This window comes from Ictidomys tridecemlineatus, chromosome 11 (assembly GCF_052094955.1).
Source record: "Ictidomys tridecemlineatus isolate mIctTri1 chromosome 11, mIctTri1.hap1, whole genome shotgun sequence".
NCBI classification, from domain to species: Eukaryota; Metazoa; Chordata; class Mammalia; order Rodentia; family Sciuridae; genus Ictidomys; species Ictidomys tridecemlineatus.
In genome coordinates this window covers 64943940-64963633 of record NC_135487.1, presented here as the reverse complement: position 1 = coordinate 64963633, position 19694 = coordinate 64943940, and the positions used below count along the sequence as shown (strand labels likewise).

Below are 19694 nucleotides of genomic sequence, written 5' to 3'. Positions count from 1 at the left end.
CAGGGTCAAACTAAGTTGCTGAGGCTGGCCTTGAGCTTGCAATCCTTTTGCCTCAGTGTTCCGAGTAGATGGCATGTACCAGCATACTCGGCAATTTCACACATTTTTGTTTTTAGTATTGTCTTTGGAAATAGGGTAGTGATGTATCACTATGTAAATGCAGATAAGATAGCAGCCAATTAACATTTTCAAGATGAGAAAACGAGGTCAGAGAGTAGCCCAATTTTGGACTGAACCCAGGTATTCCAGGGCTCTATAAACCCTACCTGGTGTTATTTTCTTTGTTACCTCTGTCCTGAAAGGAAGGAAGCAGGTGGTGGATCTGAGAGATATGCTTTTGCTAATGGAGGAAGGGAAAATCCAGGGACATGTTTTCTGACCTGTGAGCACCATAGTTCTACTTCTTGGAAGAGAAGGATGAAAGTGACTAGAAACATGGACTATTGGCAAATCTACTGGAGAAATGAAGTCATTAGCCATACACGGGCTCATTAAGTTCTAATGGCGATCATAATCATGGCTGTGATTTGGAAGAACTGGATCTCCAGTCCCCTGAAAGGCTTTTTGTTTTGTTGGTTCCTTTTTATTCTGCTTCCTGAAACTCTATGCCAATTCATGTTTTCGCGTTTCCGAAATGGTGACAAGCCTCCTAATTGATTCTCCAACGACTTGGTGTGCTGAGCTGGCAGGCGCCCCACTTGCAGGCTACTTTACATGTTGTCTTACCTGGGCCGGCCAGGATGCATTCAAGGGACAATGGATGCCAATTATTTTCCTTTCTGGCATTTACATGCAGGATAATAAAACTCCTTTAGGAGAGAATCTGCTAAATGGAACTTGGGAGTTTGGTTCCCTTAATAATTCCCAAAGGGCTGGGACTGTAGTTAACTAGTAGTGTGTGGACTTAGCCTGAGCAAGGACCTGGATTTCATACCTAACATGACCAAAAAATAAATAAATAAAATTATTTAAAAAATAGTAATTCTACAACAACCAGGTTTGCAGACTATAAGAGAGTAGAGGGACTTAGACAAGTAGAGTGAGGGGTAAAATAATAACATTTTAGTTAATCAGTAAATTAGTGCTTACTATGTGCCAGGTCATTGCTGGCACAGAAGTGCTGTATTTCTACTAACTGGTTTATGCTATGCCACAGCTCTTTGAGGTGGTTACCATTGCATCATTTAACTTTGCAGATGAAAATTCCAAAGGCCACTTTCTGTAGCTGGTAAGTGGCAAAACCACCATTTGGATTAATAAATAACACGAACTTGAATTTAGGTTGGTGCCAAAGCCTAGACTTTCAGTCACTTTGCTATAGGTGGAATCAAAGCTCCTGTATATCTACCTTAACACAGAAGTGATAGTATCTAGGAATATACAATTACTTAAAAACCACCAGGAAAGCAAATCACGATGATGATTCAAGGAAATGGAAATGTGAGACTATCCTCTAAAAGTCCCTTATCCCATACTGAGTCATCTACCACCAGATGTGGTAGAAGTAGCCTAAGTGGGGTGTTTTGCACTTCTTCCTACCTCTACAAAGGAATGCAGCTAATAATTTCAGACTTCATTTACGAAAATGTCAATAATTGATCTCCACTTGACTATGTGATTTGTGCTCTCCAGACATACTCCACGCCTCCTCCAAACTTCCTAAGAGCAGAAGAATACTTTTGTAAGTAATCTAGGAAGGCAGCCAGCCTGAAGCAGCACACAACAGAACCTGACCTGTGAAGGGAGGGAAGACCCGCATGCAGTGCAGGGTCTTATCCCCCATGTCTACCTAGGATCACAGCTCTATCCTCTACCCAAGGATTACCCAATATAATAACTTAGAAATCACCAGCAGATAAAGCACAGCACATTTACACAATGCTTGAATTCATACATTATATCTTATTTTGAAATTAATCATTTACCTTGCTCTATGTAGGCTCCATACTCTTCAGAATGAGTTGTAAGGTTTAGAGTAAGTGGACTGTGACCTAGAAAGAAGACAGACAATCCTAGTTCAAACACAGCACGGAAAGATCAATAGTAATGAAGGTGTATTCACATGTGCATTAAATATTTTTGCATCAGATTCAAACTATTAAGGCATTTACCAATTTGGAGGTACAGATGGACAGAATTTAGATGAGGCAATATCCCTGTTTATACCCCTGTGCTTTAAGTATCAGCTCAGACTAAAAAAGCAAAAGGGTCTAAAATGATTACTGGAACTGAACAATGTAACTAAACCCAGGAGGGAGGAGCAGGCTGCCACCCACCTGGGGAGATGGGTTAATAAAAAGATCAATTGCACTCTTATCTTGTTAGTCATTAGACAGCCCATTGATGCCACCTGCTTACTTTAAGTGTAAAAGTCCAGGCCAGCCATTGGAAAGCTGCCACCATTGCTTACAAACCCCTTTCTATCTGTCCTGGAGAGAGGAGAGAGAGGGTCAAACTCTGACCCTGAGAAGCTGAGCATCTGTTCCTCTAGTCAAGGCAGATGTGAGTGCAAATCAGAAAGCAAGTCTTTGGGGGTGAAGGGGATGATGAACAGACTAGACTAGGAAGCATTTGTAAAGTTAATACCAATGTGAACTTAATAAATGTTTTAAATATGAAAAATAAAATACCTTAAAGAATATTCCTCCCCCCAGGTAGTTATTCCCTCAGATCCAAAGTGGCAGTACATTAAAAATACATGGATGACACAACTCTTTGTTTGTTTTAATGCTCTTTGAAAACCACTGAGTTTTGTCAGTTATTCTTTACCAAAGCATAAGGAAAGAAAGGGTTACCTGTCTGACTTTGGTATCAGTTGTCAATGATTAAAGGTTAAAAAGAAATTATTATAAATTTCCTAAAGAAAAGCAAGTACCAGCTGGGTGCAGTGAGCATGCCTGTAATCCTAGCAACTCAGAGGCTGAGGCAGGTGTATTGCAAGTTCAAGGCCAGTCTCAGCAACATGGCGGGAACCTGTCTCAAAAAATAAAAAAGGATTTGGGATGTAACTCAGTGGTAAACCCCCTATGGATTAAAAAAAAAAAAAGAAAAAAAGAAAAGAAAGAAAGAAAGAAAAGCAAGTACCTGCTCACCATTGGTAGAAAAAGAAGAAACTATTTTTACATATTGATAATAGGCTCTTCTGCTGCAGCAGTTACTACCTACTTCTCTCAGCTTCTGCAAACTGCAGCTACAAATGTACCTCCCGATTTTTTCTTACCCTCTGACACTTAAACTTACAGGCTTCAGATTGCCTGGTAAAAGGATGCCAGAACGTCTCACTTTTGTAGTACAAGTGTATTCTCTTCTTTTTAAAAATAAAATAGTATATTTATCTCATTTATTTGGGTACTATGCATATTTGTTATTTATTTACTATTTCTAGTTCAGTAGTTAGTATCTAATTGACTACCAAGGAATATCTTTCTCTCTGCATTGAGTATCCCTATTACAATAACCTTGCAAGAGGTAAAGGCTAGAAATGGTGAGATGGAGCAGGTAGTTAAATTTCTAAAAGCAGTGAAATGGTGAAGCCAATGTGAGGCCTGTTAACTAATCACTGCTCTCATTTTAGTCTCTAAAAGTCAAAGTATTATATGTTGGTTCTGAATACTTAAAATTCATTCCTAATTAAGCTGTGTAGATGGATGGATTTTCTATCAAGTGAGTCTCAAACCTGCAACAGAAAATCAAGTACTGTCTCTGGCCTAAAACAAACAAAAAAAAAAGGTTAATCAACATTTCCGATCAAGAAATGACTGCTTATTAAAAAGACTTATTTAGAGAATTCCAAGATGGGCCAACCAGTTATTTTATTTTTTGTGGTGCTGGGATCCACCTAGGGCCTCATGTGTGCTATGCAGGTGTAATGACACTAAGCTTTATCCCCAAACTCCATTTATGTTTTGGAGGTTAGTTGTTAGTTTTTTCTTGAATTTAAAAGTAGTTGTAAATATCCTCATATCCTTGACTGAAATATGCTGTAAAAATATGGATCTCTCTCTCTCTCTCTCTCTCTCTCTATTATTGGGGATAATAAAATGGATTTCTCATGCTGTTATATGTGTAAATTAATAGGAGGGAGCAAAGAGTAGGTTTTTGGAGATAGAGAGATGAATAACTTAGTTTTTCAACCTACTGTAAGCTTTACACGAATTGGAACAGGATAAAAAGTACTTTCTGAATGCAAAAGCTATCAGTTGCCGAGTGAGGCTGCCACACTTGGCCTTATGATGGTGGAAGAGGAATGGACATATTCTCTTCTACAATGTGACCTTACTATGATGCTCTCCTGAGGCTCATCTGTAGGACTTCGCTTTTGGCAAAACAGCATCAAAATGACAGTCCAAGGCAAATCTAATACTGAATTTTGTCCTTAGTACCATGTATAATAGTGATGGTCCAAAATAGCTGTGAAGGTCCTGTGAAAAATAACAAAGGGAATTTTCTTAGAGTTGCCTCCAGGCTTCACATTGCCCTTGGTTAAGCACATTTGCAGATGGGGATAAAATCCTAGGCCATGATTGAAAATGCTAAAGGAATAAGGTAGCACTTAGGTTGCTTTCTTGCCAATTTTTTCATTACATGGTTAGATAATAGACATAAGATTAACATTTCAAAGAAATGATGGACATTTGATTGTGTAATTTTGTGAAAGAAGGATATTTTCATCTGTAGTAAAAAGCTCATTTTTGTAGAAAGCATTAACCTCAGCTATCTAACTGGGCCGCATTTACTGGGACAAAGGTAATTGAATAATTGTTGGTGTTGGTAGTAAAAAAATATAGAATAGGACCCAGTCTTCTATTTTTTTTTTTTGTAATAGGTCTTTATATTTGAAAACAGCATTCAAGAAATTTTCAATATTTTTTCAAGAGGTTAGGCATATAAGGCTGGGGTTGTGGCTCAGAGGTAGAGTGCTCGCCTAGCATGTGTGATGCACTGGGTTAGATCCTTAGAACCACATAAAATAAAATAAGGGCATTGTGTCCACCTGCAAATAAAAAAATAAAAAAGAGATTAGCCATGTCGCTTCAGGTTCACCAAATACCATATTTAGGTAATTGTTATCAGAGTTAGAATTAATTCTTATATGTGTCTTTTAAATACAGAATATACACACTAAGTTTGCAGGACATTAATGAAGGCAGTATTAACTAAGTGTAGTCAAATGTACAAAAGTATTAATGTTTGCTAAGTTTGAGAATGCCTTGTTTATTAAAGTAGGTATTACTAGTTTAATTTGAATACTACCCATATTAGGGTTGTTGAAGAAAAACTAATTTTCTTTTGGTACCCGGGATTGACCTAGGGGGCACTCGACCACAGAGCCACAAATGAAGCCCTATTTTGTATTTTACTTAGAGGCAGGGTCTCAACTGAGTTGCTTAGCACTTCGATTTTGCTGAGGCTGGCTATGAATTGGTGATCCTCTTGTCTCAGTCTCCTGAGCTGCTGGGGTTACAGGTGTGAGCCACCACTCTGGCTAACTCTTAGTTTTTTAAATACTTTTATTTAAGTATGTGCATTTTTTTTTCCTTAACAGATATCCCCATAATGGTAACCTCCTAACTAGCTGCACCTTCTATTTAGGAATAGGTTGTAATTAACAAGGAAGGACAGTTCTGTTTCTTTATTGTCCTGCAAGACATAGCCTGAAGACGTTTTTGAAACCACAACTGATATCCTCATTTCTCTAATTAAAACAACACCACCAAGAAGATTCTGAGGGGAACATAGTTTTCATAGAAGTAAATCTATTATCTTAATTGGGGCCTTATTTCAGGAAGGGGGCATTAAACTGGAGGCAATCAATTGGGAGAGCTGATGATGTTTGAGCAGGGAGTGAATTAACCAGAAATCCAATTTAGGTGGATGGAGTATGTGTACTATAGATCAGAGCAAGGACAGAGAATGGATTTATTCAAAAATGAACCCACCAGTATTTTTAGCCATATTAAAATTATAAAGTACTATTTTCAATAATATACTATAATCATTGTACTCTAAAAATGATATTTAATAACAGTAGTAAAATTAACAGTACGTAGTTCTGTTTGCATTAGTAGATGCTGAGGGTATAGAGGTGAACTAGTTGGTCAAGGTCAGTGATATGGAGTGAATCCACCAATAAAACGTCACACAAAATACAGTGAGAAACATGTATGAGGGGTGTCTAACTCTAGAAGGATTCTTGGTATTTTAAAGCTGAATCTAAAGCGTTGAAGATCCTAGGCTATTGTTACCATCCAGACAAGAAAGAGATTAATGAGAACCTAGACAAGGTGGTAGCAGTGGGAATTAGAAGGAAGAAAAAGATGCAAGAGGTATTTCAGAGACAATCAATAGGAATTGGCAACTGCTGAGACGTGTGGCAAGGGAGAAGGAAGAGACATAGATAAATTAGGAACTTGGACTCTCACTGAAGAAATCCGAGTGCTACTAACAAAACTACACATGTCAAAAGAAAGAACCAGTGTAATGGGGTAATGATGAATCCGGGTGTAGTACGTTGTATCTGATATGTCAAAAAGTCTCAGGAAAGTGGCAGTGAGCTGGGACTGTAAGGCTATAAATGAGGGGGGGCGACCAGAGCTTGAGATTTCAGTGTGCTTCCAGTGCAGAAATACTCAAGCTGTAGACTGGTCTAAAATCAAAGTTTTGGGGTCTGAGAGACTCCATAGAAGTGAGGATTCTGGAAAGTGATATAATTAGGGAAAACCTCAACTTGAGCTGAGGCAAGCAGGAGTAATATCTTCATAATTCTTTTTTTGGGGGGTGGGGGGGAAGCAGGGCTGGGGTTAAATCCTGCACTTGCATAGCCTCACCCATGCTAGGCAAGTGCTCTACCATTGAGCTACATTCCCAGCCAGAGCAGGAGTGATATTGTTTTCTGACTTGATGGCAAGAATTGAGGTTTGAAGAGGGGTTGTCACACTGCCTCAGTCTCCTGGAAGGCCCCAGCTCTGTAACAATATCACAGTGAAGTACTGTTCCTGCATGATCAGCGGGGCTCTATGCCCTTTGCAGACTTTCATGTACTTGATTTTCACACAGACCCTAAGGAAATCAGTTATTAATTCTACTTCATAAACTGGGAAACAGAGGGACATAAATATAGAGAGAAGTTGCTAAGGCCACACAGCTGAGAAGAGGTAGAGTCTAGATTCAAACCTAGGAAATTCAACCAGGGTCCCTGTCCTTAGCAACCACACAGATAGAAATAATAATAATGATAATAATAATAATAATAATAATAATAATAATAGTACCATGCTAGGGATTTAACCCAGGGCCTCAAGCATGCTAGGCAAATACTTACCACTGACTACATCCCTAGCCCCAGAGCGAATGGTTTTGTAGAGTGTTTGCTCTTAAAAAAACAAAGATCCTACTGGTTAAATTTATCTGGTTAGGTTAGAAAAGAGGATGTCCACAGTACATAGAGCTAAATTGACAGTAATAACAGGCATGAGAATCAGAAGAGGGGTTTTAATATTAATCAAATAACTATATCCAAGATAATTTTTTAATACTCTTTACAAATGCTAAAGGTTAATGTGAATTTATAATAGAGGTCTGAACATTTTTTAATATTTTTTTTTAAAGAGAGAGAATTTTAATTTTTTTTTCAGCAGACACAACATCTTTATTTGTATGTGGTGCTGAGGATTGAATCCAGGCCGCGAGCGCGCTACCACTTGAGCCACATCCCCAGCCCCTGAGGTCTGAACTTTTTTGTGGGGGGCATAAAGTATTGCTATCAAGGAAATCTATCTTGAGAAAGTGGCATTGAAACTGAGAACCCAGTAATGGGTAGAAGTTAGTAGGACAAAAAGGACAATAAGAAGCACTTCCTATTTGTAGGCCTTTTAGACAAAGGAATTTGGGGGAGTTGAGGAATTTAAATCCAGGAACCAAGTGCTGGTAACACACTCCTGTAATCCCAGCTATTGGGAGGCTAATGGAGGAGGATGCAAGTTCAGGCCAGCCTCAGTAATTTAGCAAGCCCCCATGGAACTTAGTAAGACTCTGTCTCAGAATAAAAATGTTAGAAAATGGATGTAGCTCAGTGGTAAGGTGTTCCTGAGTTCAATCCCCAGCACTTGGGGTGGGGGCAGGGGGTGGAAATCTAGAGAGAGTCTGGTGGATTGCAAATTAATCTCAGTGGTGGGACACCTGCCTAGCATACTTGAGACCCTGGGTTAGACCCATAGTATGTGCAGGTACCCACAGACATCAACACACAGGAGATAAAAAAATCTGGGGCAAAGAAAGATGTGGTTAAAAAAAAAAAAGGACCCTAAGGAGTCTTGCCTTATTCTCAGAATAATAGGAAATTATTGAAGGATATTAGCAGGAGAGTGACAAATTACAGCTCAGAGAATTTAAGAGAACAGCTCCAACTTTATACTGCTACTTGCTGAGCCAATAGGGAAACTAATTCTTCCCTACTTACTCTGAAGTCCTTTCTGTCACAAAACTCTTATTGTCCAGATCTGGGTTGCAAAATGTTTACCAACCACTGTCTGGGCAGAAAGCACGGATTCATAGCATTTTGTAATAGAAATAATATAAACATTATTATTATTTACTAATATTCTCCACATTTGATATTTACATGAAATCCTGGAAGGCAAAGTTGGAAAGAGATAATCCATATCATATCTTACATGCTGTTTATTTTTCTTTTTCAAATATTTTTTTGTGTTTATTTTTTATGTGGTAATGGGGTTGAATCCAGTCCCTCATGCGTGCTAGGCAAGTGCTTTACCACTGGTATTTCTAACACAGAGATATAATAGACAAAAATATCCTCAGGAGTCCGGGCTGTTGGCACACCTCTATAATTCCAGCAAGTCAGGAGGCAGAGGTAGAAAGATCGTAAATTTGAGGCCAGCCTCAACAATTTAGCAAGGTGCTGTCTCAAAATAAGGATGTGCATGTAATACCGTGGTAGAGCACCCCTGGGTTCAATCTTCAGTACTACAAAAAGAAAGTAAAAGAAAAGATACCATCTACCAAAGTAATTAGGAAGTGATGCATTTTCTGTATGTATTACCTGTGTTTTCAATATAACATTTCATTCTAAATTTATGCAATTTAATTTTTAATAGCGGCTCTCTAGGAGAACAAATGGCTTGCCAAAACCCTGAATATATAATAATGGGATCTCCTAAGCAGGTATAAGCTGGTGCCAGAAGAATGCATTATTTTCCCCACAGAGGAGAGAGAAAGAGGGGAGCCCTGGGCATCAGAGCTACGTTGGGTCTTCAGTGGGGACACAGGTGACTGGAGTAAACATATGTGGCTGACTGCTCACCCTGCTTTCAAACAGTTCAGAGAGCAAGATTCCAGTTTCTAATACAAGCTTATAACTTGAATCAGAACTAAATTTATATCCTCTGTCCACATTATCATTCAGTTCTATTATTGTCATGCAGCCTCCTCTTTAGGAAAACCATTGGACCCTAAAATAAAATGTTCAGAAACATGCAAATGAAAAGAGCTTAAGCTCTCAGACTTTGGCAGTGTTACTTGAGTTTGCTGTGGCCTCAGAAGGGACAATCATAATATTTTTCTGGCTGTCTTGTCTTGATTTATAATTTGAATCTCCATAAATGATAATAGAGAGGGCAATTATCAAAGAAATGGAAAGGGCAATTATCATTAAATTGAAAACACATCGGGCTGGGGATGTGGCTCAAGCGGTAGCGCACTCGTCTGGCATGCGTGCGACCCGGGTTCGATCCTCAGCACCACATACCAACAAAGATGTTGTGTCCGCCGAGAACTGAAAAATAAATATTAAAAAAATTCTCTCTCTCTCTCTCTCTCTCTCTCCTCTCTCACTCTCTCTTTAAAAAAAAAAAAAAAAAAAAAAAAGAAAACACATCACACATCCAACAGGATGAATGACTGAGCTAAAAACAGATTTTGTGGATCTTGCAACTGTTCCAAAAGAACTTAATGGAAGCAACTTTAATCTCCCCACCTCCTCCAATTAACCAGATGACTTCAGATGTAGTCCCCCCCACCCCCCCACCCCCGCCTTTTCCCCCCCTCCTTTCCTTTGGATGATAACACAAGGCCTGCTAATCTAATCTGCCTAAATACTGCCACTACTTAGGGTATGTAAATTTATAACACTAAATCAGTTGCTATTTGCCTAATGTAGAAAAGAGCTTTTCTCTTTCTTTCTTTCTTTCTAAAAACAGTAAAGGAAATATTCTCTTATTTGTACATTTGTGATTCCAGGGTACTATAGACATCCCTCTCAACTGTTCTACACCCTTGTGGTGAATTTTTTTTAAGTGAGATGACAACAGTAGTTTTGTTCAAGAGCTTAAATATCAGGCTAGATGTTGAACTTCCCTTAAAAGGCTTTTGTATTGGTTGGATAAATTGAACAAATTATAATCCAAACTAGAGGCATTAGTTAGCTGTTGCTACTAATTTGAAAAAAGCAGGTAAATGTTTATGAGCACATCTTGATGAGAATTTATATGACCTCGATTTAACTTTTTAAAGAGTAGAATTATAGACATTCCCTGGAAGGGGTAAGGTATGGAAGAAGGAAAAAAAATCACTTTTGTTAACACTCTTATATAGGAATAGTAGTTACAGCAATGAATGTCAATATCTGCTGAAGAACTGAAGCCCTTATACAACTTGTTCTAATCAAATCCTAATAGGGAATAATGTTTCCCCTTTTCACAAAGTGGGGTTAACTGAGCAGTCTCAGGTTTGGTAGATCTTCCTGATACATGGATCATGAAGAAACTGGATCTGGATGGGTAGAAACACTCAGCTGAATGCATTTTGTATTTATTTCTTCTGGGCTTCTGCTTTCCCTTACTGGTCCTGGACTGGGCTACCACCTGCCATTTGTTAATGCACTGCCAGGTTGTACCCTGGACAAAGGTAATCTCAGCACCTGTGACAGCCCTCTCAGTTACAGGACCTGGAAAGTGTGGTAATGAACAAAAAAGTGTCTTGACACTGTTCAAAAGAAAGCAGGAAGGGAAACTAATATTCACTAGTCACTTTTTACTTGTCAGTTAAATATTTATAATATCAGTGTTACCCCATCTTTTATCAAAATGGTTAGTCCTATATCTATAAGTTGTTCTCAAAAACAAATCAACTAAAGTATTATTATTTACTATTTACTGTGACTTCTGTAGCCACATTCTCCTTCAGGCTGGAAGACTCAGCTGTGCCTGCTGTGTCCGCGTTTTGCTGCTGTGCTTACACAGTGCTGAATGTAGGTTGTGCTATCTACAGCAGCAGTATGCGACATGGGGGCGAGCACTTTCCTTTTGAAGATGTGATTCTCTATGGCATAATCCTTTTCCACCGCTTTCATCTTTCCAAGTTCCAAAGCAGTCTTTCCAATGTAAAGAATTTTGGGTTTTGTTATCTTTCAGAGGTTTTGGTGCTGCTGGGGATTGAGCCCAGGGCCCCATACAGGCTAAGCTTGTGCTCTTGCACTGAGATACACCCCCAGTCTTTAATATAAGAAATATTTGATGTCTTTACCAAAGCAAGGAAACCAACTAAATTTCTGTCCAAGATAAACATAATGAACCTATACAAATATGTGTCAACCTAAAAAAAGTGACCATTTTGAATTGAATATATATTTATATGTGCAAATATATATTATATTTTCTTATTATTTTGAGTAAATATATTGTTATATTTACCAGTTCATCTTGGTCAATAAGTTCATTTTAAAATACTAAGAGATCTAAAAATCAAGTCATGTTTTTCCTTTAAAAATTTCCCAAAGTGGGCTTGGGGGGCATAGCTCAGTGGTAGAGCCCTTGCTTAATATGTATGAGGCCCTGGGTTCAATCACCAGAACTAGAAAAAAAAATCTCCAAAGTTCTGAGTGCTTTGAATTTATTGAACTTTCAACAATCACCATCTGGTTGGTTAAGTAATTTACATTTGGACATCCTCACCAAGGAGACTCGGCTGGGGAATTTCCCTTGAATTCCAGGAAGTTGTTCTTCCAACATGATGTTTACTTCCCTTGATGTCACAATTTCTCTTGATGAATGTAAACATTTATTTTTAACATGGTTGCTAAAACTCATTCAATATTTGGTTTTAATTCCTAAGTCAAAGAATAGCGGAGTAGAAAGGTCAGTGTGTGGGTCGATATACTCACACATTGAATGTTGAGTTAGTAAAAAAGCAAGCAATATTATTTTGATATTTCAATGTTTGGAAACAAAAGCAGAGGAATTTTTTAAAAATAAAACCCAAAAATTCATGTAATCTAATATAACATATTAATAAAATAAAACTCATGTCACTAGGCATGGAGGTGTGTGCTTATCAAACCAGTACTAGGGAGGCTGAGGCAGGAGGATCCACAAGTTAGCAAATTTGGACAACTTAGCAACATTCTGCCTTTAAATTAAAACAAAAAGGGCTGAAGATGTTGTTTAGGAGTCAATTGCTAAACAAGCACACAGTATTAAAAAAAATTATGTTATGAAGTTTTATCATTAATGCTTTTGGGAGTTTGTACATTTTTATAAATTTTATTCAATACTTTTGTTGAAACTCTCTGTCAATTGTATGTAATTCTTCTAGGAATCCTATGAAATATGCCTTGATACCTGATTTCACAGATTTTGCAACTCAGAAAAGGTAAAAAATCTTTTCATGAGCTGGGATTGTAGCTCAATGGTAGAGCACTTGCCTAGAATGTGTGAGGCCCTGGGTTCGATCCTCAGCACCACATAAAAATAAATAAATAAAGATATTGTGTGCATCTACAACTAAAAAAATATTTAAAAAAGAATCATTTCATGTCACACAACAAGCAAACAGCAGAAGAGAGGCCTAAAACCTGACCTTTCCAATTCTAAGGGATGTGGATGGCAACACACAATTTTCTAATTGTGCCAATTTTGAAAACTCAGGACCTAGAGCATGCTAGGCAAATGCTCTATCACTAAGCCACAATCCCATTCAATTCATCCCAATTTTTAATATGTTTAAGCAAATCATAATGTTAACCTCTCTCTCAAAACCCTCCCTTACTTCATATTCCACAACCAATCACCCAAAATATTTTTTCCTCCAATTCTGCATTCACCAGGACTTCATTCACTTTTTCACTCATTCATGCATTTATTCACCACATATTTATGATGTCCTCATTATGTACCAGACACTCTCCTAGGTCCTGGAAACAATCAAGTTTCTCTGGTTGTAAGGTGTCTATTTGGATAGGAGGAACAATAAACACTTACATACAGACATACATAAACAACACTAAGGTAGGATGATGATAAGTTGCAATGAAGAATATAATATAGGAACCCAGAAAATAATAGCTAATTTTTATTGAATATATATTCCATGTGTGAGATACTGTTTTAAATATGTGATGTAGATTAATTCATTTAATTCTCCCCAAATTCTATGTTGCTGACATTATATTTGTGGTGGATTGAGGATGGCAGCAAATTATTGACTATTCTTCTAATCAAGATATAGAGTTTACCTCCTCTCCCTCTGAACCTGGGCTGGCCTATTAACTCTATTAATAGATAGAATGGGACAGAAGGGAATAAATACACTAGGTTTGCATTTAACCTTTAGCCTTATTCTCTTGGAGACCAGAGCTGCCAGGTAAGAAGTCAGAATAAGGATTCTGCACTGTAAGAAAGACCAATAAACAAGGAGAGGCCAGTGTATCTGAGACCCAACCCAGCTCCCGCCAACAATCAGTGTGTGAATGAATCCCATTGAGTGGTCAGCACCCTCAAGCTATTTCATGAATCTGGTTTCTGCTGCCAACACCAGAATTATGAGCCCTGAGTGAGAACTATCACTGGAGACAGTTCAAGGAGATCCCTGAGAGAGTAACCTGAACTCAGGACCAGGGGGTCTTTGACAATAGTCACAGAAAGGCATGACCTTCCAGATAGAGACACAGATTTATGAGGAAAGCCAAGAGCACATTCAAGGGAAAATATGGGTTATCTCCAGAGAAGTGCTTTTCTGCTCTTGGGCTTTTCTTTTAAAGAAAAGTTGGAGGGCTGGGGATGTGGCTCAGTGGTAGTGTTTGCCTCCAATGCTTATGCGTATGCATATGCATGAAGCCCTGGGTTTGATCCTCAGTACCACAAAAGAAAGAAAAAGAAAGGGAGGGAGAGGGAAAGGAAGGAAGGAAAGGAGGGAAAAGAAAAGTTTGTGAGGGGTGGGCATGGAAAATTGTGGGAATGACATCACCTGGTGATCACAAGATGGTACATGGTGGTCTGGCAGTTCTCAGGATCCTTAAGTTGACATCTCCTCCATGATTTGATCAATAGATAACTTTGGGAAAATACCCTTTGTTATAAGTTTCATATCTTCCTTTGCTCAGTCTACTCTAAAAATTAATGTATTAGTGAATTAATTAACGGGATACAGGCCGATTTTCGTAAGTGAGCGAATTTCCAGTCGTTTTAAGATTGTGAATGAAGGGGCTGGGGATGTGGCTCAAGCGGTAGCGCGCTCGCCTAGCATGCGTGCGGCCCGGGTTCGATCCTCAGCAGCACCACATACCAACAAAGATGTTGTGTCCGCCGAGAACTAAGAAAAAATAAATAAATGTTAAAATTCTCTCTCTCTCTCTCTCTCTCTCTCTCTGTGTCCCCCTCTCTCTCTCACTCTCTTTAAAAAAAAAAAAAAAAAAAAAAAAAAAAAAAAAAAAAAAAGATTGTGAATGAAGATTTGTAGATTTCCCAGAAATTTGTAAATGACAGGTCTGGGGGAGACAACTGGCTCAGGAGTGACAGGTCTGAGAAACTCAAGCACAAAGCTTTTAGACTAAAGTTACAGTTGCCTTCTCCCTTTTGTCTCTTTCCTACCCTATCTTCTATTTCTTCACCTTGAGAGGGTGTACCTTAAGAACCACCCAGACAGAGACCAGTCAATCCACGGAAAATTGAGAGAAAAGAATACATATTTTTTTTCAGCTGTTAATTTCAGGGTATTTGATTATGCAGTGATGTACAATGGGAACGAGTATAATCTTCCTTTGACAGATGAGGAAACCCAGGAAAAGAGGGGTTAAATAATATGCATGCCTATTTGTAGAATTTGTACTCAAACCCTGGCAGGCTGTCCCCAAGTACCCTTTTAAACTCCCCCATAGGTCCCAGGGTGAGGTCAGCATTTTGTTTTCTCTTATTGAATCACAACGGTTAGAACCCAGGCCCACTCCCTTTAGAAGAAGCCCCTAGAACCCAAGGTGCTTTCCCAGCAAACAGGTCTTTGTGGTTTCCTCATCCTGGAAGTTTTCTGTTGTCTATGACCTTTTGTGGATTAGAATCTTCCAGAAATAAGGAGGATAAAGAGGAGAATGACCTGCACTAATCTAGAATCCTTTCATTGTGTTGTAACATTATAAAAATTAGCCAAGTGAACTAGGAGATTGCATGGTACTTGGATTCAACAAAAGATAAGGAGGGCAAGTCATTTTCTTAAATCAAGGGCAAGTAATTGTCACTAAATCAAATTCCTTGGCATACAAACATGTTACATCCCTCCTCTAACACACAGGATTGATACATTCGGGTGGGAAAGGAGTGGCCAGACATCTGTGGCATGGTGATAGGAGCCAGCAAGTTGCTGAGCCCGATGTTCCTTCCTCAAAGGGAAGGACAGATAAAAGTACCCAGCAAGCCCAGGGCACATATTTCCAAAGATGTTTTTCCTCAGGGTATTTACAGCCGAGTTGGGCTCTTGGAAGACTTCATGTACACAACAATAGGACAGGTCGTGATGGCTCAAAGGAAATTAGTTTACAGATGCAGCACATCCCCCAGCCACATCCCCCAGCCTTCCCCGGGGAAGCTTCTGGTACTCTTGAAACTTTCCTGTCAGACTATTAGACAATCCAGTGCCTTTTCCAATCAGGAAATATGATGTTCCAAAGACAACTTGACCTCCTGTTTAAAAATGGGCCTGGGGTGTTGGTTGAGGAGGAAGGGAGACAAAAGAGGCCTGGTCTAAGTGTACTTAATTCACAGACCCAATCACAAACGCAAACAAGTTAATTTTGTTAAGCACGCACGGTAACATTTCACTTAAGACAAAAAAAAAAATCCCAATTATTTATTCTCCTCTGGAGTACTTCTTATGCCTCCTTGAGTTTTTAAAAGTTCAAGTGTTGCATAAAAAAAATCAACATAATTACAGAAAGCGGCCCTTAAACAAGAATATCCTGTTTTGTTTCCTGCATACTCGCCAGGGTGGCTCATCTGAATCCTTGACAACATCCAACTTGAAGAAGAAAACATCACGCCCGCTTGCTGAGGGTGGTTTTTACACACAGCTCCCCAGCAGTAGGGCTCCTGGCCCCCGTGTGTAAGCTGACAATCGCCCTATTGTTTACTTTGCAGTCAGAAAAGTGATGCTGCTTTTCCTCACTATGTATGGTCTCCATAATCCTAACAGTCATGTTCGCTCGGCAGTAAGCCCAAATCTATGTTTCCCAGAGGAGTTTCAAATACATGAGATAGATTAGCATCTCTATGGCTTGATGCAATCTGTGACAGCTTCAACAGCAATAAACATTTTAAAGTGTGGTCAGTCCTCAATTATTGGCTGAAGCACAATTTTGTTCCTGAGGTAGAGAAAAATTAGCAATAACTTGTGGGTAGTAAATACACTGGCGGAGGAATAATACAACATCCCAAAGCTCTTGCCCTCTCGGCATTTCATTCTGCTTAAAGGGAGTGGGGGGCAAGCCCAATTGTGTGCTGATGAATTAGAAAACTTCAGGAACACTCAAGAAATACACATGCCACTACAAATTAACCATTAGCGGGGCAAGGTATTCATCCTTTCTGTCAGATTCGGTGGGAAGTATGCCTTATTAGCATGGAAGCCCCAAGAAGTAATATATCAGTCCACATTCACTTTTCTTACAAAAGGGAACAGGCAGTCTCAGTTCTGGAAAATAAATAGCATTGTTCTTTCCGTCCCCATTTCAAACCTAAAAACTGAAAATCGCCAAATGAAATCCTATTTCCTCTCTGCTCCCAGTTTGTCTCCAGTGTTTACAATTGAATGCGGTTTTGCATTTTAAATCCCTTCCATCATAACCCTGAAAGTGATCACAGGGCTGCTAATTCTCCGGGTCTCCAGTTTCCACCCTCCCCCGCTGCTGCACTTTGAATTTGAATGGGACCCGAGGATTCTCTGGGGGCCACTGTTTGTGGCCCTTCCGAAGCAGCCTCTCTCCTGCTTTCAGCTGGTTTCCTGGCAGGTTTCATGGGGATTTGTGGTGAGTGGCCGCTCCGGACTCACTTTTCATTCTGTCAGGTTGTGGTTAGGCTTAGTGGGGTTTCTTTGTTATCCTGGCCACTAGTAGTCAATTCCCTTGAAAATATCTGGTTTTCTCTTTTTCCCTTAAAATATTTTTTTTTTAAAAATAAAAGTAGCTCTTAGGTTCCCCCTTTACCTCCCAAACACAAACACAAAATAAATAGGGGTATCCTGTCACAAACTTGGGGGAAGTGGAGAGGGAGCACTCCAGATGTTCTCAATGGTCCCAATTTAATTTTGATGTCAGACTATAAAAGATCTTGGGAGGGCCCCATTTCCCGGTACCTGCCCTTGCTGACACGCTGTTTTACTAAGGAACCGGGGATAAATTTTACTAGTGCCTTTTCATGTTAAAACACAATAAAATAAGCCAAACATAAAATGTGACATTTTGGAGCACAGCATTTCTCGTTAATTCACAATAAACCTGGAAAATAAAAAAAGTAAGTCCCCAAATTAGCCCAACAAAACAAAACAAATACTTAGGAGTGGGTGAAGATGGAGTGTTCTGCGGACACAGGGGGAGATTTGGCAGTTTCTGCACATGCCTGAAGCCAGCATTTAAGAGAGTTTTGTATTTCATGAATCAGTTTGGAAAAAAAAAAAAAGGAAAAAAGAAAAGAGAGAGAGAACAATGTAAGGTTGCCAACATTTTATATTGCCAAGTCAGGCTGTTCAAGAAAAGAAAATCAACAAAAAAACCACCACCAACAACTGACACTGAAATCTTACATCATTTTTTAAAAGAAAGGACGTGTTAACATGGTGGGGGCTGGAGGGGGGCAGAGGAAAGCCATAATCTCAGAACGCAGGATGGGCTTTTCAAGAATGAGGGCTTGGCAACTTGTACCCCACCGTGCCACAAAGGCCTTCAGAAGCAGCCAATTCCTGAAACACGCCAAGCCCCTTCCCAACTCACTGCTGTTGCTCCCGCTGATCCTCTGACTGGAAATCTATTCCCTGGGACCTTGACAGAGCTCTCCACTCACATCTAACCGCAAAGGCAGGCTTCTCCAACCACACTGCTGAAGCCCCTCTCCCCAGGCCTTCTGCCCACAACCCCTCCCCTCCCCCACTTCTCTTTTCTTTCCCTTACCTTTATTATTATTTTTTTTCCCAAGACTTGTTACTACTGGGCTCTGTACGATCCATTTGTTCATTATTTTTGTTTCCCCATTACAATACAAAGCCATGAGGTGCCTTTGTTTACTTCTTTTCCTCCACTATCCAAAACATGGGTCCTGGCAGGTGAGGCATTGCAACATATATCTGCTCCATTTCTAGAGGTGTATAATGTCATGATTGTTGTTTTTCTCATTTTTATCCTGGACAAGAAAAAGCGTGTGCAGAGCCTGCCCTGTTTGCTGTATAAAAACCATTGTTTTAAGAAAGCGACTGAGGAGGCCCTGGTGGTATAGATCAGGGGCAAGCCAAGAAGTGGACAATTGGTGGGTGCACTCTTCACCGCAGGAAAGGGAGTCATGTTTCCTGGGGCCTGGGACAAACTGAGAGTGGGCTGAAGTTATGCCTGTCTACTGGTTTAGAAATCAGAAATATTCCTAAAAATAAATAGGCTTTTGAGAAACATACACCCTCTTTCTCCCTCCCCAAGTTACTGAATTACATAAAACAGGGTTTTGCAGAGGTAGAAGGCGTGATGCCTTTCCTCCCCTTCAAAACGGCCATACTGGGGGCACTCTTGTAACAAAAGACAGATAAACAAGAGAAAAGCAAAAATGTTTATAATCAAACTTGTATGTACTACAGGTACCACTGGGCCTTCAAAGATGAAGATCCAAGGACCAGGGGAAACTTTTTTCTGAATTGAGAATTGAATAGAGCTATGTCATTAGCTCTTTTTATTTTTGAAAGAGGGTCTTGCTAAGTTATAGGCTGGCTTCAAACATGCCACCTTCCTACTTCAGTCTCCTAGAAAGTTTGATTAACAGGTGTGCACCACTATGCTTGGCTCGGGGAAAACAATTTTTGTTCTGAGGTTTGATGAAGAATGGACAGTGGTGTAGAAATGTGTGCTACATGGTGGTCTACACCTGTTAGCCCAGTGGTTTGGAAGGCTGAGCAGGAGGATCCTGAGTTCAAAGCCAGCCTCAGCAAATTAGTGAAGCCCTAAGCAACTCAGTGAGACCTTGACCCCAAATAAAATGTGGCTCAGTGGTAAAGCACCCTGGGGTTCAATCTCTGGTACCAAAAAAAAAAAAAAAAAAGAAAAGAAAAAGAAATATATGCTACATTTCTGAGCAATAGTAGTAACTAGATGTATATAAATAGGTGAGACCCAGTAGTAGGAAAATGTGATTGGATGAAAGGAAGTGACCTAATGATAAACT

General features: G+C 39.4%; 1 protein-coding gene across 2 annotated transcripts in view; it reads right to left on the bottom strand.

The window, feature by feature from the left end:
- Positions 1–19694, bottom strand: part of Adgrl2 (adhesion G protein-coupled receptor L2) — a 619253-nt gene that overhangs the window by 490921 nt on the left and 108638 nt on the right. For both annotated transcript variants that reach the window (XM_078026550.1, XM_021732267.3), the window contains one exon: positions 1926–1991. The gene's annotated coding sequence lies outside the window, so the exon portion shown is untranslated. The remainder of the gene's footprint in view (positions 1–1925; positions 1992–19694) is intronic.